General features: G+C 42.5%; 2 long non-coding RNA genes across 2 annotated transcripts in view; both read left to right on the top strand.

Annotated features, from left to right (window-relative positions):
• LOC142829962 (uncharacterized) overlaps positions 1-24,245 on the top strand; it is a 190,309-nt gene that overhangs the window by 8,851 nt on the left and 157,213 nt on the right. The gene's annotated exons all lie outside the window — the stretch shown is intronic.
• Positions 1,354-13,162, top strand: LOC142829961 (uncharacterized). The gene is made up of 3 exons (XR_012904939.1): positions 1,354-3,147; positions 4,701-4,756; positions 12,141-13,162. It is a non-coding gene; the product is annotated as an uncharacterized LOC142829961 (long non-coding RNA).

Raw genomic sequence — 24,245 nt, 5'->3', positions numbered from 1 at the left:
CCCGGCTGAGCGCACAGCCCTCAGCAGAGCCACCACGGAGGGAGGGGAAGAGGGTGGGGCTCTGATGTGCAGGGCCGTGTACGTCACCACTCCCCCTTCCCTTCCCACCGTGGCACTTGGCTGAGTGCTGCGCCCCTCAGCCGGGCAGCCGTGAGGAAGGGGGGTGGGGCTCTGATGTACACGGCCAGGGGGCAGGGACGTATACGTCACCACTCCCTCTTCCTCTCCCCCTCCCACAGTGGCACTCGGCTGAGTGCTGCGCCCCTCAGCCGGGCTGCCGTGGGGGAGGAGGGGCAGGATGGTCATGCACACAGCCCCTCCCCTTGACCGTGTACGTTACCGCCCCGCCCCCTTCCTCACGGCAGCCTGGCTGAGCAGGCAGCACTTAGCTGACTGCCATGGCAGAAAGGGAAGGGGGGCAGGGAGAGACGGAGGGGAGAGAGATGCAGGAGGAGGAGGAGAAGAGAAAGGGAGAGCGAGAAGCAGGAGGGGGAGAAGAGAAAAAGACAGTGAGAGTGGCAGAAGGCGAGAGAGGCAGGAAGCAGAGGAGAGAGAGACCGAGACCGGAGGCTCAGGAGAGAAGACCAACCTGGAGGAGAGACCTGAAAATCTTGTCTTATGATGGGCTAATTGTCTAGTTCCAAAAGAAATACTCCAAAATAGCTTATTTTGAAATAGCACATCTACACTACAGGGAAGCCTCGAAGTTAGTCCAAGGCAGGCTCTCCTCATGTGGATGCGCTAACTCAATGTAGAGCCTCAGGAAGCACTAGGGAGTACAGTAAAACCTGTGCTATCCGGAATGTAAGCATTTGGAAAAACGTAGAAACTGGCAAATTTCTGATGCCGGGAAAAGCAAAACAAAACAAAAAAAGGAAATTGGCTCCTTAAGTGCAGCATGTACCTGGGGGAGGCGCGAACGGCAGCCGGAAGCAAGCAGCAAACATCTCGGCTCCCCTTGTGGATCCTGGTAGCCCCGGCAGGTCAGCATCCCCGTGGTTCGTGTCCCTTTCCCCCCGCAGGCCACCCCCACTATCTCCGCGTCCCACCCCCTGCTTCTACCCCCTCCCTCCCATGCCACATCCCACCCCCACCTCCCTGCGGCTCGTGATCCCCCCAGCAGGCCACATCCCAGCCCCCGCATGACTCCCATGCCCCCCCCCCATAGGCTCCGCACAGCTCCCGCTCCCTCCCTCCCCAGATAACCAGAATTTTTAGGTTACCGGCATGCCCTAATCCCCAGGCATGCCAGATAAGAAAAGTTTTACTGTGGTTACTTTGGCCTTGGAAAGGAGCTATTTTGAAATAGCACAGCAATGGAGCATCCATGCTATAGCTATTTCGAAATAGGCATTATTCCTTGTGGAATAAGGTTTGCAGAAGTAGGAATAAGCTGTCCGTTATTTCAAATTTATTTTGAAATAACGGAATTGCTGTGTAGACACTCATAATGTTATTTTGGAATAATGGCCATTATTCCGAAATAATGCTGCTATGTAGATGTACCCTCTCTTTACATTATATAGTAAAGTGGAGGAAAACTAGGAGCAATAAGATTTCTTTAAAAGCACAGATGATACAAATAGGGAGACCTCTTAAGTCATCCAGTCCATGCCCATATCAGCACAATGCTATTTTACTGCAAACTTGAATACTTAGTCCAATCTAGTTTAAATATCTGCAAAAGGTCAGGGAGATATTCACTCCAAAGTATTACTTTCCGTTACCTCTTCCAAGGAAAGTTCTTTGACTGAATTGTACTAACAAAAACAACCCTTTTTAAAAAGGCACAATAGAGAAGTGAAACTTCAAAAGTAATTCAATTTAAGACTGCAAAGAATGTGAATTAGGTGCCCATGAAACGGGTCTAGTTTTTTTACACACTAAATCAGCTGGAATCCACTCTGTCTGAAATACCCTAAAGAACTTTCCAAGTGGTATGTATCTGATACCCGGCTTTATTGCAGGAATTCACAAATTGTGCTTTGTGGACCAGAATTGTTCAGGGACCACATATGGAACTGGCTATTCACATTGTGCTGGGTCCTCCCTTGTTTCCATCCACTATAACTGAATTCATATTAGTTTTCCATGTGGGATGTTGTGTGACCATGAAGGGGAAGAGAAGAAGTCAGTGCAATCGCAAATAGGAGGGGAGGCAGTCTGGAATCAGCATGGTCTTTGTGAAGATATGTTTCACATAATGAACATGGCAGAGATTCAGAGAAATTAAGAGTATCAAATCACCTAGTCTGACCTCATGTATATTACAGGCCATTAAATTTCTCATCCAGATGCCCCTGTATTGAGCCCATTAACTTAAATGGCTAAAACAACATCCAAAAAGACAGAGTCATGATTTGAAGACCTAAAGACATGGAGAATCCACCATGTCCCTTGGTAGTTTGTTCGAAAGGTTAATCATTCTCACTTGCTCTCCTGCCAGTAACAATGTGATCTAATGAGAGAAACCTGTGTAATTCACAAAAGTGTTTGCAATGCGTTACTATAGGGGGAGAGATCTGTCTGGCACCATGAGAATCGTGTAGGGGAGGTGGCAGATTCAGTGATAGGTTGCTTATTGTATTCAGAAAATTTCTGCCCAAGTGTAACAAGACATTTTCTAACTAGTTGACCACAATCTGTCACCAAGCACAAGACCATACAGACCCTTGTGCAGTAAATAACTTCACTCTGACTTCCAGGGGCCATTGGTAATGTAGCTTCAATTCCTTTTGATAACTTACTCAGAGGAATCTCACATTTGGTGCAAAAACCTGTAAACTAGTGGGTACTGACAGCATTTTAAAATTTGCTGCTCTAATCTAAAACCAATTGTGACAGACCACAGCCTGCAAACTGCAAAGGTCTAATAGAAGGCAGCCATTTTGGAAGGTGTGTTAATGCTGTCTTGTTTCCCAATTAGCCTCACCTGAACACAACCCAGCAGCCAGGGTACAAAACAGAAGCCTAATTAGGAGTCAGTCTGCAGCAGGGGTTAATTAAGCACCTGTTGCCAGTTAAGGCCTCCGGGTCCCTATAAAAGGATTCCTCCCCAGGTTGCAGGAGGGAGAGATGCGGAAGATCGGCAGTATAGTGCTGAACCCAACTCAACTGGAAGTACTGGCCTGTGATGAGAATGATTTGGTAAGTGGGGACCTTTGCCTCTAGGGAAGTCCCAGGGTAATGAAGGGGCTCTGTGAGTCTTTGAGGAGCACAAGTAACTGTCAATAAGTGCAGAACCCCCAGGGAGCTAACAAGGGACTTTGTCAAACAATACATGGATCTTTTATGTCGTTCTCTGAGTGTGTGCATGTGCATAGCTCATGCAGACTTTAGTCCATTTATAGTGTATTACCCAATTCTTATAGCAATCACTAGTTTTATTCATTCTCAAACCACTTTATTGTCACTTTGTAATTACTGTAAGATAATATGGCCACAGTAAAACATGATTTGATGTTCTGGAGCACACCATAGTTTCAACAAGTCTGGGACCCGGCTATCAGAAGTGGCTTATGTGATGCTTCAGAAGAAGGCAAAAAGATCCTCACTAGGAATATAAGAATAGCCATACTTGGTCACAACAAAGTTACATCTAGTTCATTATTTCCCAGCTTCTGACAAACAGAGGCTAAGGATGCCATTTCTGCCCATCCTAGGTAATAGCCATTGATAGACTTATTCTCCCTGAATGTGTCTAAGTGGTTGCTTTTTTGTTTGTTTTGTTTTGAATGCTGTTATAGTTTTAGACTTCACAACGTCCTCTGGCAAGGAGTTCCACAGGTTGACTTTTAACTTTTTCTGTGAAGAAGTACTTCCTTTTGTTTGTGTTAAACTGTACCTATTCATTTCATTTGGTGACCCCTAATTCTTATGTTATGGAAAAAAGTCAAAACTCTTCTTTATTCACTTTTTCATTCCAGTCATGATTTTATAGACATCTATCATATTCCCCCTTAGCCATCACTTTTCAACGCTGAAATTCTTGCATGCAGTATTCAAGATGTGAATTATATGGATGCAATAAGATATTCTCTATCCTTTTCTTAATGATTCCTAACATTGTTTGCTTTTTTTAATTGCTGGTTCACATTGAGTGGCTGTTTCCAGAGAACTATCCTTAATGATTCCAAGATCTCTGACTTGAGTAGTAACAGCTAATTTAGTCCCCAACATTTTATACATATAGCTGGGATTACATTTTCCAATATGAGTTACTTTCCATTTATCAACATAAAAATTCATCTGCCATTTTATTGCCCAGTCACTTAGTTTTGTGAGATCCTTCTGAAGGTCTTTACAGTGGGTGTGTCTAGACTACAGGTTTTTTTTTTTTTTTTAAAAGTGGCCTTTTTTCAAAAAACTTCCCTGCGTCTAGATTGCTGCTGTGTTCTTTTGAGAGTAAAGCAAAGAATGCGGCAGTTTTTTTCGACCACGGAAATCCTCGTTTTATGAAGAAAGCCTTTTTTCGAAAGTGCTCTTTGGAAGAAAATGCTATGTAATGTAAACTGTGCTTTTTCAAAAGAGCATCCAGACTGCCTGGGTGCTCTGTTTCAAAAAACTGGCTTGATTTTTCGAAAGTAACAGTTGTAGTCTAGATGCTTGCAATCTATATGGTCTGTTTTGGACTTAACTGTCTTGAGCAGTTTTGCATCATCTGCAAAATTTGCTACCTTGCTGTTTATCCCTTTCTCCAGATCATCAATGGACCATTATAGATCTGGACAATTGTACAATGCTGTACATAGTTAAGGTATGTAAAAGCTCACTTCCTTTGTGTTTCCTGGGGAGATCAGTGAATCCCCTGAAGCATGATATACTCCCTAAATAAGTGTTCCTTCTTGTAGGCAATACACAAATACACTTGGAGCATTTAGGTTAGCAATAGAATTGATGATCTATCAATGAATAGGACAAAAGGGGAATTGTCATTTTTTCTTTCACTTTTTCTCATTGAAATTTTACACCTTTTCATCATGTAAACAATTTAAGAGAATAGTACCCAGCTGCTTCCTGACTGCACCACTTCAAGAGGTGCAGCTTGCAAAATGGCTAGGTCAGTCCTTAATGCTTAGTGTCCTCCTTTACAATTTTAATCTTTATTGGGTAGAATGTATTCTGCTTGTGTGTTTTTAATAGAGTTCAGATTTATAATTCTGTGCAACAAAGAATGAGACCTTCTGCATTTTTAAAGACTGCCAAAGTATGAGGGTATTGCAAATAGAGAGAACCAATTAGCCAAAAATAAGAGCTTTGGCAGGCATTTTCTAATGGGAGGGCTGAGAGAGACTTTGCTTTCATTTTTCAGTTTTAGCCTTTGCAGCCTTTATTTCATTTAAAAGAAACAGACTGACTCTTGGGGCTATTTTTTCCAATGCAGCTGTCCAGTTCTGCCATAATACCCATTAGTCTGAGTGACACTGAACAGAAGGTAGAACAAATGGATAAATATTTCAGAATGTAAAGTACCATGAATATAAGCATAGACGGGGGGGGGAAATAACCTGAAGAGAAGAAAGAAGCTGGCTTTGCACTTATTCAAATTATGTTTTAGATTTTGAATTAATCCGTAGGGAAAGATAGGGTAATAGATTCCAAATTAGGCCTGTGTACTACATCTTGCAGGGTGCTGGTGACTTTCAATTATAAATTTTTATCTAAAATTTTTACCATCTTTATTAGTCCTTTTTTAAAATGCTGTGCTGCAGAATTCTGTGTCAGAAGTTGCAAAATTAGAACACTGTTGGCCTTGTTGTTTGAAAATGCTTGTTTAGAGACCAAGTTGGCCCAGGAAATGCACATCTTTATGCTTTTGTTCGTAAAATCCTGTTTGCAAAGAGGAGTCTTTCAGCCCCTGGGAGTGATTGTGAAATGGACTGTTGGCATTTGGATGTGGTTGATCGATTTGTGTGAAGAGGGGAAAATGTCTTTTCTACCTTTTCTCTCTCCTGCTGAGCAGCCAACTCTTCTGCACTTTCCTTCTGCTGCTGTGTTCTTCCCTTTATTAAATGATGCTAGTGTCCCTTTGTTAGTGGAACACCCTCTGACAGTTGCAGCAGCCTCAGAATAAATACTGACTCCTGGATCTTGATCAGGTCTGCAATGGGGACTTCAATTTGTGCCCCCACTTAGTGACTATGGCAGAGATTCTTTTAAAGCTCAGGCTGCAGCTTTCCTGAGCAAGTGCATTCTGATATATTAAGGCCAAGCTTTTTTGAAATGGGAGCCTACTCAAAATCTCAAATCCATATTTCGAGCCTTAAAGTGGCCTGACTTTTGAAAAGTGATAAGCACAGAATTTGTGGCAATTAATTAATAGATGTACCTTTTTTCTGGAAATTAGGCCTCCTGCCTAATATGGACTGAGGAGTCTAACTTCAGCCACATGTATCTGATAATCTTGATGCTGGATGCTCTTTTTGTTATAGAGGATCTGGCACAGTGCTCATCACGGTAATACCTGAATAGTGATAGAAATGTAGCCGTGTTAGTCTGGGGTAGCTGAAGCAAAATGCAGGACAATGTAGCACTTTAAAGACTAACAAGATGGTTTATTACGTGATGAGCTTTCGTGGGCCAGACCCACTTCCTCAGATCAAATAGTGGAAGAAAATAGTCACAACCATATATACCAAAGGATACAATTAAAAAAAAATAAACACATATGAAAAGGACAAATCACACTTCAGAACAGGAGGGGGATGCGGGGGGGGGGAGGGAGGAGGAAGGAAGGTAAGTGTCTGTGAATTGATATTAGAGGTGGGGAGAGTGGGATGTTTGTGAGTTAATGGTATTAGAGGTGATAATTGGGGAAGCTATCTTGATAATGGGTAAGATAGTTCAAGTGTCTGCTCATTCCTTTTTGGAGAGTGTCGAATTTTAACATGAATGACATGATAGTTCAGAGGATTCCCTTTCAAGTGCAGATGTAAAAGGTCTTTGTAGCAGAATGCGGGTGGTTAAGTCATTGAGAGAGTGTCCTTTCTGGTTAAAATGGCAAACTGTTTTTCCTTTGTGATCTTGTCTGATATCTGTTTTGTGGGCATTAATCCTTTGGCGAAGTGTCTGAGATATTTGTCCAATGTACATAGCAGACGGACACTTTCGGCGAATGATAGCATAGATTATATTTCTGGATGCGCAGGAATATGTGTTCTTGATCTTATAACTCACTTGGTTAGGTCCAATAATGGTATCAGCAGAATGAATATGTGGACAAAGCTGGCAACGGGGTTTGTTGCAAGGGAAGGTACCAGGGTTGGTATTAGTGTGGTATGTCCTGTGGTTGTTGGTAAGAATCATCTTGAGGTTAGGTGGTTGTCTATAGGAGACTATGGGTCTGTCTCCCAGAGCCTCTTGGAGTATGGTATCCTGTTCCAGTATAGGCTGTAGTTTATTGATAATGTGTTGGACAGGTTTAAGTTAGGGGTTGTAGGTGATGACAAGTGGTGTTCTATTGTTGGTTTTCTTGGGTCTGTCTTGAAGTAGATGGTTTCTAGGTATTCGTCTGCTCTTTCAATTTGCTTTTTTATTTCTCCGGGTGGGTAGTTGAGGTTTATAAATGCTTGGTAGAGATCCTGAAGCTTCTGGTCTCTGTCAGTGGGATTAGATACCTGAGTGCCTGATAGTAATTCATTAAGCAATGTGACTCTACAGCTGTGGTATTTCTCTCATCTTCTCCCCCGGGGAAGAAGAACATGCAGTGGAGTGTCTTATTTTGGTAAGTTGTGGAGTTTTTTGTATATACAGGTTGCCATGTCTTTATATTAGACAAAGTAGCCATCTGGAAATGTGTATTGCACTTGCGCATCAAATAGAAGGATGCAGATACATGCCAATAGAGATAATCAGCAGCAAGGGCATGCCCTTCTAAGAGAAAACATTGTGGAAAATGTTTCTCATGAACAAAACCCTCTTTCCCCCATAGTCCTTTCCCTTGAGCAATGAAGTTGAGATTCTTCAAAGCAATCTACTCATTTTATTGAAACTAATGTCTCTAACCATTACCAGTCCCCTAACCCTGCATGGCTTTTGGCTGTAACCACAATGTATGGCTTTCACAAAATATTTCTGATGATCAGAAAGCTGCAAAAACTGATATTTTTAGAAGAGATTAAGCAGCATATGGTATGTTTTGCATATCGTAAGTCAGGGTGGGGAACCTATGATCCACGGGCCAGGCTCGAGGCTTTCCCCCTCCCCCCTGCAGCAGCGTGAGCTGGCATCAGTACTCCATCTACATGGGGGAATGTCATGGCTGGATCACTAGCACTGGCTCCCTGCTGCAGAGGGGGACACTCTGAGCATTGCCATCCTGATGAAAGCAAGTCACAGGCTGTATCCAGCCCTTGGGTTCGGCTTTTGCATGCTGCAGGGAAGCACTCCCTGCACGCACTCCCCATAGCTCCCATTTGTCTGGGAATTGGCCCAACCCCTATAAGCCCAAGTTGGCTGGAATGGGCCAGTCATTGGCTTTAATTTGCCATGTATACTTGTTCTGAAACTTCGTGGGACACCTCTGGAGAGGTTTAGCTTCTTACAGAGGCTGCCAGCAATGCAGAGAGCTCCTTGTCTAAGCTTTATCTTGCTAGTAGAACTGTGTGATCTATGTGATTTGGCTTCATATAATGTCACAGGGAAAGTTGCTCTTACAGGCTGTGTGCACTTATACTGAACTTATTAAGTATTCTTGATAGAGGAAGATCTGCTATCAGAAATGGTGACTCTCCCTATCTATGCACAGCATCCCAATCAGGGTGTTCATGAATGAGGGAAAAAATGAAGGATGCCAAACAATTATATTAAATAGCAGTTTCTATCACTGTTGACTATAGGTCCGCCTCTCCAGCCGCTCCAGGCATATCACCCACACACACTTTGAGCACCCATGGTTATAACCAGAGGATATTCTCAGATGATACAGAATGGTAGCAAATCAATCAAAATGGTTAAGAGGAGTAGAGGGTCATCCAGATTCCATGCCAGACACTGGGGAAGTGGCACAGTCTGAGGAATGAATGGAAAGACTGTCCATGAGAGTTTATATGGAGTCTTTGGTACCCCAGAAGGAGGGAAACACCTGAATGGAGGAGCGGGATAAGTCACAAAGAGCGAGAAGCTGAGCCGTGGACAGGGAGCAGCCTAACTTGCACAGAGAAATAGGGGGCAGGCTGTGGGGCATGCAAATGAGTGATGTAAGGGGGTGTCAAACCAGAAGGGAGCTAATCTCCAGAGCAACCAACAAGAGGTGTCCTAGTGGTATGCAACCCCCCAATATAGTAAGTATCTGGGTTGCTACATGCTAGCAGACTATTAATACCGAAATGTTATTAGACACCCAGAGTGTATATATTCTAGGCTAGTTAGCAGTGTGTATATATTCTAGGCTAGTCTGTTAATATTGCTGGGAAATGTTCTCATTCTTTTCTTTTTTGCAAAACTGTGAGAGCTCATTTGTGTAAATGTTTTGTCAGAGTTCATGGAGTTTGTCTAGAAAGATCATCACCGAATCATCTAGTCTGACTGTCTATAAACTTGTCCCACTGTGGAAAAGGGGGATGCCATGGGTTCTCCATCCCTGCTTTAACCAAATGTTTTAAAACAAGGATGTATGATTTTTGAGATCTGTGCAAGGTCATCCTAATCCACTGCAAACTGATGTATCTGCATGTGCCTGTGGTATGTGAACCAAGTAAAATCTTACAAGGATTTGTTTAGACTTGTGATTCCTTTTGCTGTTTTTTCCACTCAGCTTTTTATTGTCATTGAGAACTCTTTCTGACTCTTCTCCCTGTCCCCAAGGTTAGGAGGCTAAATTCACCATTACATAACAGATTGCGCAAACTTAAGCTGCATGCTTACTGTATCCATAAATCTTAGTTTCCTCTTCATCTGTTACTTGTCAAGGGCCTCACCACAAGACAACAAAAATCTCATTCACTGTTTTAACACACATTCTACAGAAGTTCCTTTCTCTATCTAATCTATCTGAAAAAGATGTGGTAGTTAGTATTTCAATTACATCACATTATATAAAAATATGGGATGGGGTTGCACAGGCAGCTCTTAGTTACTTTCTAATATTTGTCTGATCAAGACCCTGAATTGAGTAGCCCAAATCTCTGCTCTGGGGAGCCGCAATGAGTTTCTCAGCCCAGGCTCTTGGTTCAGAGTGCAGTAGCACCAAGAGTCTGTCTGCTCCAACCTCTCTACTCAGAGGGAGCTGTGATTAGTCCAACATCCCAGGCTCTTGGTTCAGAGGGGGACAGCAGACACAGTTAATTTGTCCCAACTCTCACCCTAGCAACATAGGGTGTGGAAAGGGAGGCTGCCATGCAGGAGCTGGGTGACACAGGTCCATCCATTCCATTGTATCCTAGCCCAAGGGGCCTGCCACCAAGTCAGCAGGGATCCAGGCTGCAACACACTGACTGTTTGCATTGCCACCACCCTGTTCACTATCCCTGGGCCATTTCCACACTCCCTCTTCAACTGTACCTGTGGGTCTAGAGAGGTAAACTGCTGAGTGGGAGCCTCCATTGCCAGTAGCTGCTCTTCTTGGGTCAGGTCAGCCATGGGCCTGGGTCATTCAGGCCAGTCATCTGCTTCCTGTGGGGTCAGGTCAGCCAGTGGTCTGGGCAGTGGGGGCCACACATCTGCTTCCTCGAGGGTTGGGTCAGCCAGTGGTGTAGGCCAGTTGTCTCCTTCCTGTGGGCCTCCTGCAACCTCCCAGCGGAGGAGCTCAGGGGACCCATCTGGTAGCTGGGCCCCAGCTGAGCTTTCTCTTTGGCTCTTCTGTTTCTCCCCTTGTCTTTTGGGAGATAGGGCAAGAGTGACATGCTGTAGAGATGCACACCTCTGGGTTCCTGGGGAGCAGGCCCATCTCACTACACTGGCGGGGAGCAGTTTGCCACAACTGGTACATGAGTGGTCAGACCAAGAGTTGGGCTAGATCAGATACCATGCAGTTGGAGTCTGAGAAACCAGAGGACAAACCAGGATTAACGTGTCTGGCACTAGCAGGGTCAGGTTACCATGAGATCAGCAGTTGGGCATAGGTATTGCAGGGGAAGTAGTCAAGAGCAAGGAGAACCCAGCTGCATGGATAGCTCCCTGTTCCCATGCTTGGGTTAAATAGAGACTGGGGACCAATCAGATCCTAGGACTAGAATCCTCTATTCGAGATCCATCGCTATTCAAGCAGAGGTTGGCAGTTTACTAGAGGGCAGGTTGGGACTGCCTAGATCGCAAGAGACTTATGGAACTAAGATTCATTATCTGCATCTTTGACACATGTATTGCAGAGAATCTGGTTTTGCCATGTCACTCCAGATTGGAGGGAGCATAATCTATTGTTTTCTGGAGATGGTGTGTACACAGTATGAGAAACTATGAGGGGATGGGCAAAATATCACTGGAGACCATTAGTTTAGGCCAGCAAGTCTTGGGGAGGTAATTTTGCATTCACAGATGTATTCTGCAAAGAAGGAAAAATGTTAGACTGGGAGGCACTTGGTTGCATTGTTTGAGAGTCAGCCATCATTTTGAATTTTCTGAGTTTCTAACAATTAATAGTCTTTAAAAAATCCGCTGTTCTTGAAAGGCAGTATGCACCGTGATTACTGATTTGTGCCTGCAACCTTAACTTCCACAATAACGTGATGGCAAAATTATGGTATTTTTTAATCTTTCTGTAACAACTTGTAAAATTCACACTCAAATAAGCATCTTAATGGCTTTAATGTTGTCAAAAGCATTGACTTTCATCTATTGAAGATGCCGATTATAAAATAACAGAAGCAAATTTAAACAAATCTTTGTACTGTATATGGATAAACACACATGATGTGGGGGGCATGCTATAGCTTTATAATTTCTTTACACTCAAAGGGTGCCTATCCTTACTGGAAATAGTACTCCAGAAATGGGATTAATGGTTGGTTCTAGGCACAAAAGACTTAAGGGCATGGGAAAACATACAATATAATATTGTCCTAGTAAGTTTAATGTTAGATTTTAATTCAAAATTAAGGACTCTATCAATTCATTTTTTGGTTTATCAAAGATTTAAAAGGATCAAAGAAGTCAGATGTTGTTTAAAAAGTCTCTTTTTTTTTTTTTTTTTTTTTTTTTTTCAGAGCGAATATCCTTTTGCGGATGTGATGTGAAACAGAACAGTTCTCAACAAATTAAATCCCCTGAGAATTAGGTTTTGAAGTGCTTTTTACTAGCAACTTTATATGCGTGGTCAGGCTATAAAAGCAGTAAATATGTCTAGTCCTTCATTTTTTTTCAAAAGGACTTTATTTTTCTCTCTCTCTCCGTTTGGATTTTTATTCTGGAAGAGAAGTGGTTGTTGAAAACCCAGCTTCCATGAATGCCTGTCAAATGATTTGATTAAATTAATCACTAAGCATTCAAAAGCAGGTGACAAGGCATTCCAGCTTTAACCTTGGTATATTTGCTGGGGATAGCTGGATTGAGTTGGAGAGCGTTAATACATGGAAAAGTGTTGTAGTGTTTTGTTTTTTTTCTCAAACTGAATGGAAGGGTCAAAGCATAAATGGGACAGTCTGTTGGACTGGACTTTCTCCTTGCACATCAGCTGGTCTTAAAATTGTCTTTCCATCACAATCCACTATTTAGCTATATGTGGGTGTCTTCTGAACAGTATGGATGAATCTACACTGCAAATTACGTCTCATTTCAAAATACCTTATTTCATTTAGACAGTGCCAAATTTTGAAAAAACCTGCTATTCCAAAACGTCCCTTACTCTTTGTGAAATGAGATTTACAGGGACTTCAGAATAGCAAGCCTGAAATAACAGGCTTGCTGTGAAGACATGGGATAGCTATTTTGAGATCCTCTGGTATCTCAAAATAGCATTGCAGTGTAGATGTAGCTATGATGGTTAAGATCATAGGCGTGTGCACGGGATGTGCTGGGTGTGCCCAGGCACACCCTAATGTTTCAAAGGGAAGTGAACAAAGTAGCGCCGCTTCAGCGCTCTGGGGAACGGATGCTGCGCCAGGTTTGGGGCTGGGGTCGGGCAGCATGGCTGGCCTTGGGGAGGGGGTCGGGGGCAGCATGGCTAGCCCCCACCCCTCCCAGAGCAACTTCCCATCCTCTCTTCTCCCCCCAGTCCCTTTCTTACCCCTGGCCAGTTCCCCCCACCACTCCCTCCTCCCCCCCGATCAAGTGTCTGGTTTTTTGGGGGGAGGGTCTACCTGGCAACCCTACGAGTCAGACCTGGTGCAGGCCCCAAGTGATGGGGACTGCCAGAACTTTGAGAACCAGAGACTGAGGGGTGGGGTTTTGTGGCCCAAAAGGGGGCTAAGAAACCTAAGACAGAGTAGGGGGAGCACCAGAAGGGTGACCTTAGAACTCTGTTACAGACCAGTTGGCGGCTGCTGGAAAGGGGGGGGGGAATAGGGGGTAGGGGTCAGAGAGGAAGGGGCTTGTGCTGCGAAGAGGGGGGCAGGTCCGGAGAAGAAAGAGGAAGGCACCAAGGGACAGGGTGTAGGAGAGACAAATGCCAGGGGGCCAAGTGCAGACAATGAGGAAAAGGGCAGGAGGGGAGGTGTCAGTGGGGGGGCGGGATAGGATGATGTGAGGAGAGGGGAAGGGCTTTGGGAGCTAGAGGGGAGAAGGAGAGGTGCTGGGAGAAGGCTTGAAAGAAGGGGTGGGAATGAGGAAGGTGGGGATGGAGCAAGGCACGTGTGAGGGCACAGAGGGGCATGAGGGGAATGGGGGCAGAGGGTGATGAGGGGGTGGGCATCAGGGAAAAAGAAGGCAAAGGGGCAGGGGCAGTGAGGGAATGGGGACGCACCAGGAGAGTACAGGGGTAAGGGAAGGTGCAGGTGCCAAGAGATTCTGGGGGTGAAGCAGAAGGGCAGACACCTGCAGGGCAGGGACCAGCACCAGAAGAGAGAGGCAGGGCAGGTGTGTAGAGGGAAGTGTTAAGAGAGGGGATGAGGAGGGGTAGCTCACATGATCAGAGTGGGGCTACTGGAGGAGTGGGCACAGGGGGAGAGAAGGGCTGGTGGAGGGGGGCAGGTCTCAGGAAGACCGAGAGCAGTGAGAAGGGCAGGAGTCAGGACAGCAGAGGTGGGTGAGGGGTTGGGGTGGGGGGCAGCAGGCACCAGGGGAGCTGATGGAGACAGCAGTGGAGGGGAAAGGTAGAGGTTCATAAGATATTTATTAATAACTTGGGTGCCACAGTGGCACATCCAAACAAGCCACAAACTCAGTACTGGTGCACAACACAATGTATTGTGCTCATGGGAGGAAACTCTTAGAAGGAACACTTCCCCCAGCCTCTCCACCTCCCGAGTTAATGTCACACTTAGGTTAATGCAATTGCAGGGTAGTTGCATGGGGGGTGAGAGGGTTGGTGAGGGCCAAACTAATCCCTATTGGTAAGAGGATGGTGGGAAAACCCTTTGGGGTGAGGAGGTGGATCACATGACCAGAAATAAAAGGTGTCCATATTGCCCCAAAAGTGTTACCTCCAGAGGTGTGGCTAATGGGTCAAAGAATACATTTAAAAAAATTATTTGGGTGCATACCCTAATGAAATGTACTGCGCACGCGTATGGTTAAGATTATGTTGCTAGTCCCAAAAGCTGATCTAAAATTAAATGATTTAAACCATCCACACATCTTGTCTAAGATTCCAAGTTCAGCTACTACAGTACTTAGTATCATGCACATCAAATGAGGTTGAATTTTTGTTCTGTGTTTTGATTAGATACATGGATTCTCGTTTTTCTTAGTGGGTTTCTGGAAAACAGGCCGGGGTGGCTACATTACATACAAATATAAACAACTTGTACATCTTGTAGGGAATTAGCTTCCCCATTAGCTCAGCTACACTGAGATTGCAATGTATTCTGAGAAACTTCTCTGCAGGGTTACTTGTTTTGAATTCAGCCAGACATGATGTTAATGGCTGGAACCTGAGGCAATTTTTTCTCAAACAGAACATCTACTTAAGATATCTTCTTGGAATTGCTGTTGATAGTCTGGATCAGTGATCATGCAAGTTTTATAGCTTGATTACCTGCAGGTTTCCACTCATTCTGAAGCTTAAGACCAAGAATGTTAATTGAATTAATAAAAAACAGTGTCCGTATTTCTCAATTATTTTTCTTATTTGATAGTTGCCACCACAAACTTGCTTTTAACTGATTTACATTTGTCAGATTCTGAGTCTTTAGCTCCTTTAAAGTAGTACCTGAACCTGTCAGTAAATACCAGTGGTTTCAACATAAGTAGGAGTACCAGACTCTGTCCCTGTGACTTGGGCTTTATTTTGAAATAACCCCGTAAGGTCGAATTTATAAGCGGAGAATCCACACTACCAAACCTGTTTCAAAATAATGGGCCACTTATTTTTGAAATCTGTACTCCTGCTTTTCTCAAGGAATAACACTAATTTCAAAATGGTTATTTTGAAACAGTGGTCATATGGATGCTCTGGTGCCACTATTTCAAAATAACTACTCTCCAGAGTAATTCAAACTAATTACTCACCTGTACTTCCTGGGGCTCTAAGTCAAGGTAGCTCATCCACATTAGCAGAGCCTGCCTCAGGCTAACTTTGAGACTTCCCCGTAGTGTGGACATGCTATTTCAATTTTTGTAAAATTGGGAATTTAGTTATTTCAAAATAGTTTCCTCGGGTGTGTCTAGACTACAGGTTTTTTTAAAAAAGTAGCTTTTTTTGAAAACTTCACCTGCGTCTAGACTGCAGCCTTGTTCTTTCAAAAGAGGCTTGTAGTCTAGATATAGCCCTAGTGTGGACATGGCCTAGATCAAAGAATCAGTGTTCTAGCAAAATATTTTACATGAGGTATACATTGTTTTATCTTAAATGTGGCTACTAATTTCTACTATAACAGGGCCCTTAACAATATGCTGCCCATGTAACACAAACACTGGATAACGCCTACAGTGAGATTAGGGATGTGAATGCAAATAAAAGTTTTCTTCTTTGGACATTTGTAAAAGCAATTTGAACAATGAAATAATGTCTTGTTTTCAGAGAGCTGAGCACCTGCAGTTCCTCTGAAGTTCAATGAAACTTGTGGGAATTCACCTTTGAAAATCAGGCCAATGTCAAACAGCTTATTAATTTGAGGGGGACGGAGCAATCCTTGGTTTTCAGAAGCCCCAAACAAGCTATTTCACTTGAGCAGGAAGAGAGATTTGGCGCGTCCAATGACTGAGTTATTGGCTCTAAAAATAGCAAGTGGAGGGGGAGCAGAGTCCTTTCTATAAAAATTGTGATCAGGTGGTGGGGGTGATAATCCTGATCTAGGATGAAATGTTTATAGAAACACATCTGTTTTGCTTTTAAACCCACCTGGGAAGAACTGAAATAGGATTTCTCAGCTCCCTGGAAGCCTCTTCACAGTTTCATGTGTGCAATTGACCAAACAGTGAGGTCCAGGAGCTGGAGCTTCAGAGAGCTCTTTGTCTCTCTGGCTCCCAGAACTCTCTGGGAAAGCTTTTTGTCCCTTGCCAACAAAATATTTTCCACCCACTCTAATTAGGTCTGCACCTCTTTCCTGAAATGTGGCAGCCAGAACTGGGCACAGTACCCTAGTTGAAGCCTAATCAGAGCAGAAGAGAACAAAAAATTACTTATGTCTTGCTCAAAACACTTCTGCTAAAACATCCCAGAATTGTTTGCTTTTTTGCCTTTTTTTTTTTTTTTTGCCACAGTGTTATGCTGACTCAAGTCCACTATGACTCCTATATCCCTTTCTGCAGTACTCCTTCCTAGACAGTTGCTTCCCATTTTGTATGCATGAAACTGATTGTCCTTCCTAAGTTCAGTACTTTGCATTTGTCCTTATTGAATTTCATCCTGTTTACTTCAGACCATTTCTCCAGTTTGTCCAGCTTGTTTTAAATTATGACCCTATCCTCCAGAGCAGGTGTGGCCAGCCTGAGAAGGAGCCACAGTTTGCCAATGCACATTACCAAAGAGCTACAGTAATTTGTCAGCAGTCCCCCATCAGGTGCCTCCTCTCCCATCTCCAGTATCTTTTGCCCACCAGCAGCTCCACCGATCCGTGCCTCCTCTTCCTTTCCCGTGCCTCCTGCCCACTGCAATCAGCTGTTTCATGGCACTCAGGAAGCTCCATGGGGAGGGAAGGAGCGAGGGCACAATACAATTGGAGGAGGAGGTGGAGCCAGGAGTTGAGCACAGGAAAGGTGGCACCTATTGCTGCAGCCCCAGAGTCAGTGCCTGAACAAGGAGCCACATATTAACTTCAGCAGAGCCACAGGGTTGGCCACCCCTGCTCTAAAGCATTTGCAACCCCTCTCAGCTTGGTATCATCCACAAACTTTATACATGTACTCACTATGTCATTATCTAAATCATTGATGAAAATATTGAAGAGAACTGGTTCCAAAACTGATCCCTGTGGAACCCCACTTGTTATGCTCTTCTAGTATGATTGTGAACCATTGATAACTAATCTCCATGAACAGTTATCCAATCAGTTATGCACCTACCTCATAGTAGCCCCATCCAGGTTGTATTTCCCTAGTTTATTTATAAGGTAGTCATGTGAGACTGTTTCAAATGCTTTACTATAGTCCAGGTATGTTGTAATTTAGTGGAAGGAACTGTCATTGATATGTGTGCTAAAGATGAAGAATAAAAACTTGAAAATGAACAGGACAGTGACTTTTCTGTTGGAAAAGCAGTGTGGGTTGATTCAGTAGCTATCACAAATAAAAGCCACAGTGCTTCTCATTTCAAAATAATTTCCTACAATTTCAATTTTTAAAAAAGGGAACACTTTAAAGCAGCAATGCACCTGCTTTCGGTTTGGAAAGTTGCAATGGTCTTTCTAAACCTCACCAGATACAATGTTGTTAAAAGTGTTACAACATCACTGCCAGTAACATTCCATAATATCTGTGGGCTTGAGTACTAGCCATGTTCTTTGCTATCCTCAATTCTGGAGAACTGTATGATTCATTGTGAATACAAACTTTTCTTATGGCCCCACAAACGTGTATCCCACACTTCAAGAGACTTTTTTTTTTGGGGGGGACAATTTCTGGGGGGGGGGGGGAATCCATCATTAATTTTTATATCTGTATTTATTTATCATTTATGGATTGAAATATATAGCATATACTTCTGGGAGTTGTTACTGAAATGTATTGTACACAGTGGGTTAGTCTTTGCTTACCATTCTTTTTTTCTGTTTAGTTATGTCTGTTTCTCTGACTCTAAAGCTCTGCTCTCTCTGGCTTCTGATCAGATTCATGAATGGGTCTAAGGAACACCTGAGGCACTAATGAGAGGATCTGAAGGCTCTGCCCATATGTGAATCTAGAATTTTAAGTTGTATTAAAATGGTGCTTCTGATCACTAGCCAGTTCTTTTCCCCTTCCCTGACCTGTCACTTCTGTTAAATCATTCCTTGCTCCATTCTTTTGATGTTAATTGTTTCTCTCGGTATGTTTTTTGCATAAATTCTGCCCCTCAGTTATCTTTCCTCTCTTTTTTTTTTTTTTCCATTTAACCCATTTTCTTATCACATTCCCTCCTTCTCCCTTATTTTAAAATTTTATCAACACAGTATCTGAGTGGTTCTCATGCATAATTGGTAGCAATGTAAAAGTTCTTAGTGCACTTAATAGACTGTCACTTTATCACTTGGATTTTGTTTCATATTCAGATTTTATTTACTTGTGTTTGATAGAGGGCTAGGAGAAGAGGGTGTCTGTGGTGTGAGGATCATTTTGTATGCTTGAGATGCATTTTCAAAGAGGTCTTGATCCAACCCTGTGTGAAGTTAACTACTCAAGCTGATCAGATTTTTAGGTTAACCAGCTGACATCCACTTAGGGTTCAGTACACCCAAACTGCCTGTTGAAAGAGATGTGACACTATCTTTTTATAATTTGTATTATAACTATTAAATCTCGCTCAAACTAAACTATTAAAATTAAAACTTAATTAAGAATACATCGATACAGCTTTCAAATCAACAAATGAGCAAGTTCAATATTGGATTTGAATTAAGTCATCCAAGTAGTTAAGTGTCTGTCATGTGGACTTTTAAGGTGCTCGAACACACATGCAAGTAGGTTGAGACTTCCCAAATAACAAAACCAAAAGAGCCTAAAAGATAAGACACATAATACCTTCCACTCATGTTTGCTGTTCAAATTGGGGCTGTCCAAACTAGGCTTTGTTTTCCTGAAGGCTTTTTACACAACTTTGGGAAACTGGGCCTGAGGGTCCTCATTGTGTTCTGTGTTGTGTGTATTCACCTCAGACCAGACTCACACAGAGAAACCACCAGGAATGTTTTATTTTATTCTGTAAAGAAACAGGGCAGGATTACTGTCCAGCATCCCCTTCCATGCTTGCTTGGCTCATCCTCCCAGTGCTAAAACTTCCTGTGGGCAGGGCAGAAGAGATTTTCTAGTAGAAAGTTTAGGAACCAGGATGGTCTCTCAGCACTTTGAAGTCCACAGCTTACTGTTAACACTGATGAGAAACACTGGACCGTGGGCTACAACATGAGAACAGAAGAGTTGCAAATTCTGGCTTTTGCAGGCTTCTTGACTCTTACAGGGTGAACTGAGGTCTAGGAGCTAGATCTGCTGCAACCATGCTTCTTACTACTGCTCTTTGTTCAGGGGCAGGCATACTGGTCAAAGGTAGGCATAGCTTGCCTGTTGATGCCTTGGCCTGCTTCCCCTAAGCTGACCGTGCCTTTTGAGGAACTGGAACTTAGAGAAGTCAGCAATTTTCCATCAGAAGAGCACTCCAATGGAAAAAAATAGCTTATGCAAAAAAATTGAAATTTTCCAGAAATTTTTGAGTGTTCAATTGTCTGTTGGGAAAATCAAAATGAAATACTTTGTTTTGGGTGTGTTTGGCCCAAATGAGAGTATTTCATTGTATTAAATAGACCAAAATGTTTCTAATCAACTAAAAACAAGTAAACTGCATTTCCCTAGTGAACTACCTTGTGGGATTTGTGGTTTAGGCTCCCATTGTTTCCATAGTCATTGTAGAATTTGTAGCCATTTGCAGGAGAGTTGATGGCCTGAACTACAAGTCCTGTAAGGCAATGCAGTCAGGACATGTAATTTGATGTTGACCTGCCTCTAAAGAATGTCTGAATATTATTTCAATTTAAAATTTTGAAACAAAATATTTTGATATTTCTAATTAAAGTTTTTCATGTAGAATTTCCACTCCAACAAAAAAAAGGAATTTCAACTTTTTGTCCCTTTTTTGGGGATTAAAAACCGTTCAATTTTTGGAATTTCCTATTTAATCAGTTACAAATTTCACTCAACGCTGCTGGAATGTCCATGTTCTCTCAGGTGACTTGTTGATCTGAAAGGCATAACTTCTCAGCCTTACTCTTGATTGATTGATTTGCAAGCTTCACTTTGCCTTGCAGCAACTCCCTATGCATTTTTAGAAGAATACAGTGCAGTACACTTTGGAGTCATATGGCATGGTCCAACCACATTTGAGTTTGGTCATCCTTAGCTAGCGGCACTCTTGGAAAATCACCAATTGAAAGAATTTTGTGGGCTTTTTTTCCCCCACAATATAGAGATTGTGAGGATGTGAATTCTCCCTTCTCCCCCACAAATTAAAAGATCCAGATCCAGAGACTCCTTTTGAGGAAGGAAGCCAACATGTTATCGGGGTGAAAATGTCATGAGAGAGAATTATATCAACTATTTACGGAAAATTCAACACACAAATCCTGTAAAAATAACTTGATACTCAACACTTATCCAGCAACAAAATGAAAAACAAGTTTGGATGTTATAATTATGACCAGTGTCATTACTTTTCTTGAAGTTAAGTCAAGTAGCTTTATCTTCTGGAATCTTCATCTTCATAGGTTACTTTAAAACCCTTTTATATCAATGTGGAGCCATTTAAATACGTTACAGAGCATTTAAGTTTTTTGTATTAAATGCAAAGCTATTTTTCTTACATCCATATTCTACTTAATTTTCTCACTATGGATTGAACCTCTTTAGTCCAGCACTCTCTGGTCTGGCAGCATTCAGATGTCCACTTATCATGAGTGGGCAAGCTTCCTGTAGTCCCAGAAAGTTTTGTTTGCAGTCACCAGTCCTGGCTCTTAGCATTCTGTGCTGGTATTTAGCTCTAATTTACTCCTAAATGTCTTCTAAGAGCCCAGTAATTAGAAATCTTGGTAATGCTGCTAGACTGTTAACCTCCTGTGGTTTGACACCAGTCAGGTAGTGGACTAGAGAGGTTCAACCTGTACCTCCCTTATCTTGTCCTGCTTCCTTCTCTTATCTTTACTATACACCCAATGTGTAAGACATTCTCTTTTATTATTTCCCATGATATACAGGTGCCAGATCTCTTGTTCTTGAACTTAACTGTGGTCAGCTGTAGATGAGGCTTTCCAATGAGAAAGCAGTGATTGTCTTAAATGGAAGCAAACTCAATGTTGCCATCTTTTTACTCATATGAATAGTCCTCAAGCTTTTATTTTTTAGCTGAGTAAAATATAGCAAGTTTGTGCCCAAGTGTACAATCTATCATTGGTTATGCAGATAAAGGAATTCACATTCTCAAGTTGTTAGCAGATGAATGGAATCCATTTCTTAAATAGCTACCAGAAATCCTCAGCAGCAGCCTTTGTTTTTGCATAATATTTTCCTTATCTAGCATTTCTTTAGTGTCTTGATATTTAGTATTTGCTGCTAATCTATTTTTGCAATAACTTCTGCTAGCACATACTGGGGTAGTATTCCTCAGGAACATCAGTCTTCCTTAGCAACAAACTATGTTGTGGTAAATAGAGTAGCATTTTTGTTTGAACTAATATTTCCTTTGAGACAGCAGTGAAGTTGGCATGTGAAGGGAAGGACTAGGTAGAGATTCTGCACTATTTATGATACTTCTATGGCTCCCTCTGTCACCATCATTAAACCATGATTTATTATAACCACTCCCATGTGAATCAGGAAAGTATTGTTCCCATTAAGACATGGGGAACGGAGACAGAATCTTATGGGAGTTAGGTGCCTAAATAGCTTTGAGGATCTGGGCCCAAGTGACTTGCCGTAGGTCACATTGAATTGAATGTTGGTCTCCTGAGACCAGATGTTAACCACTCAGAGCCGGCCCACGCTACAGGCTGACCGGGCTACTGCCCAGGGCGCCCCATTGTAAGGGGCACTGTGTGGGGCTGCCACGCATGTGCTGGGAGCCCGGGGCTGCTGCGCTCGGGGCGCATGAATGACTTGGGCCGGCCCTGTAACCGCTAAACCTTCCTTCCGTGGATGGGCAGAAGGACACTTCTGATTAAATCCCAGCCTGATGGAGCCATATTCTTCTATTATGCTTAGGTAAATCTGATGGATTATGTAGGAGTAACAGTGTAGAAAATGGATTGTAGAAAATGGATTGGAAGATGGGTCAAGGGGAGGAAGAATTAGGGTGAGAAGAATGAAAACATTCTGAAGAAAGAGTAGTTGAAACATTATTGGGTAAGTATGAAACAACATTAGAGCTGCACAGAAGTGATCCTCTACAATGCATGATGCCTACTCTGAGTTTCATAATGGGATCTCTGCTTTTCCAGGGCTGCTGCTTTTTTTCTAATCTCATGCACTTCCTGATTTATGTCTAATCTTGTTTAGCTCCAAATTATGTCACTGAGGCATCACAGAGATGTGCTTCCTAATGGAGAGTTGGAGAGGGGGGATTTTGCCTTTGACTATGCAGCCTGCTCTGTGCACTAATGAAAAGGACTATGGGACTAGTGGCAATATTGTGCCCCCTCTTCCCGCCCCCCCCCCATGAAGTCTAGGGAAACAATCTAAATAAAAATTAGTACTTTGCAGAATATTGGGGAAAATTGCTTCTGTAAATCCACTTTGCTTTTTTTAAGAGTGGCTGAGTTTTACTTAGTCTCATGCTTTTAGAAGCATGAAATAATACTACCCATATGACCCCTGGAGCTGATATCTGATGGTTACTTCTGTGATTAATTGTCATGGTTCAGAAGCCATGCTTTTCATCAAATCCCATGTTGCCAATATAAACCTGTGCTCCAATTATTTTTTTTCTCCTTGGCATTTGCCACTATTATTGGCATGTCTGCATTTACCAGTGTCTCCAAGACTTGAGTAAATCACATTCAACAACAGGAATAGAAAAGTCTGGGTAAAATATGCACAGAAGTAAGGAATCTGAACAAACAGACCATGGTAGCCAACCAACATTTTTATTCCCTTAAGCTATTTTCTTGTGTGAAGGAGAATGTTAAGAACACTGAAGAATTCCTTTAACTAGGAGTTCCTTTAATTACATACAATTAGCAATTATACTATTTGCTTCCTTATCAATATAGGAGAATTTTTAAAATGTGGTGTTGTCAGTGCTAATTCCCATCATCCAACCTCAGTGTCTGGCCTCTGCAGCTCTCCTGTCTAAAGATGGATTACAACCGGTTAATACCTGAATGGAGAAAAAACAGGTCCTGTAGAAAGTGCAAGTAGTGATTTCAGGGTGACACACTTCTCTTTGAATAGTTACTGAACCAGTGCCCCAGAGTCAAGTGTGGTATGAATAAGCAAGATGCTGTCTCTCTTGTTTAAAAAAAAAAAAAAAAAATCATGCAACTCTGGGCCTGGCTACTGGCCATCAGTTACAGGTCCTATGGTACTTTTCTCCACTGAAGGGCTCCAATATCCAGACAAACCCTAACTTCACCAATTATTTTCTGTTGATTAGATTCCTGTGTAGCTTCTGTGGTATCAAAGTCTTTAATTCCTGTTTTAAACAGCTGTGCTTTTTACGTTGCTGTGCTTTCTGAAGATGGCTTCTGCATTACACAGAATCTGCTACTGAGTGTAGGAAAAGGGAGTTTTTAGATTTGAACAAAGAGATAATGATGCCTTTGACTATCAGAAGAGAGGGGATTTCATGCATAAGGACAGCATAGGGATGATTGTGAGTGTGGGATACATGGAAAAAGAGAGCACTGAGGCTGCTCTGACATGTTTCTATATGATGGCAGATGTTCTCCAGGCATAAGTCCCTCTCTTGAGAGTTCATGAAATGGATTAAAAATGTTTTAATGTTTTTACTGAGGCATCCTTAAAGAGTTGGCGTTTACAATGACAAGTGTAACTGATTTTTTTTAACCATTTTCAAGATGCCAATCTTCATGTTAGAAGAG

The sequence above is a fragment of the Pelodiscus sinensis genome, chromosome 6, assembly GCF_049634645.1.
Source record: "Pelodiscus sinensis isolate JC-2024 chromosome 6, ASM4963464v1, whole genome shotgun sequence".
Taxonomy (NCBI): Eukaryota; Metazoa; Chordata; order Testudines; family Trionychidae; genus Pelodiscus; species Pelodiscus sinensis.
This window is presented reverse-complemented; position numbering and strand designations above follow the sequence as displayed.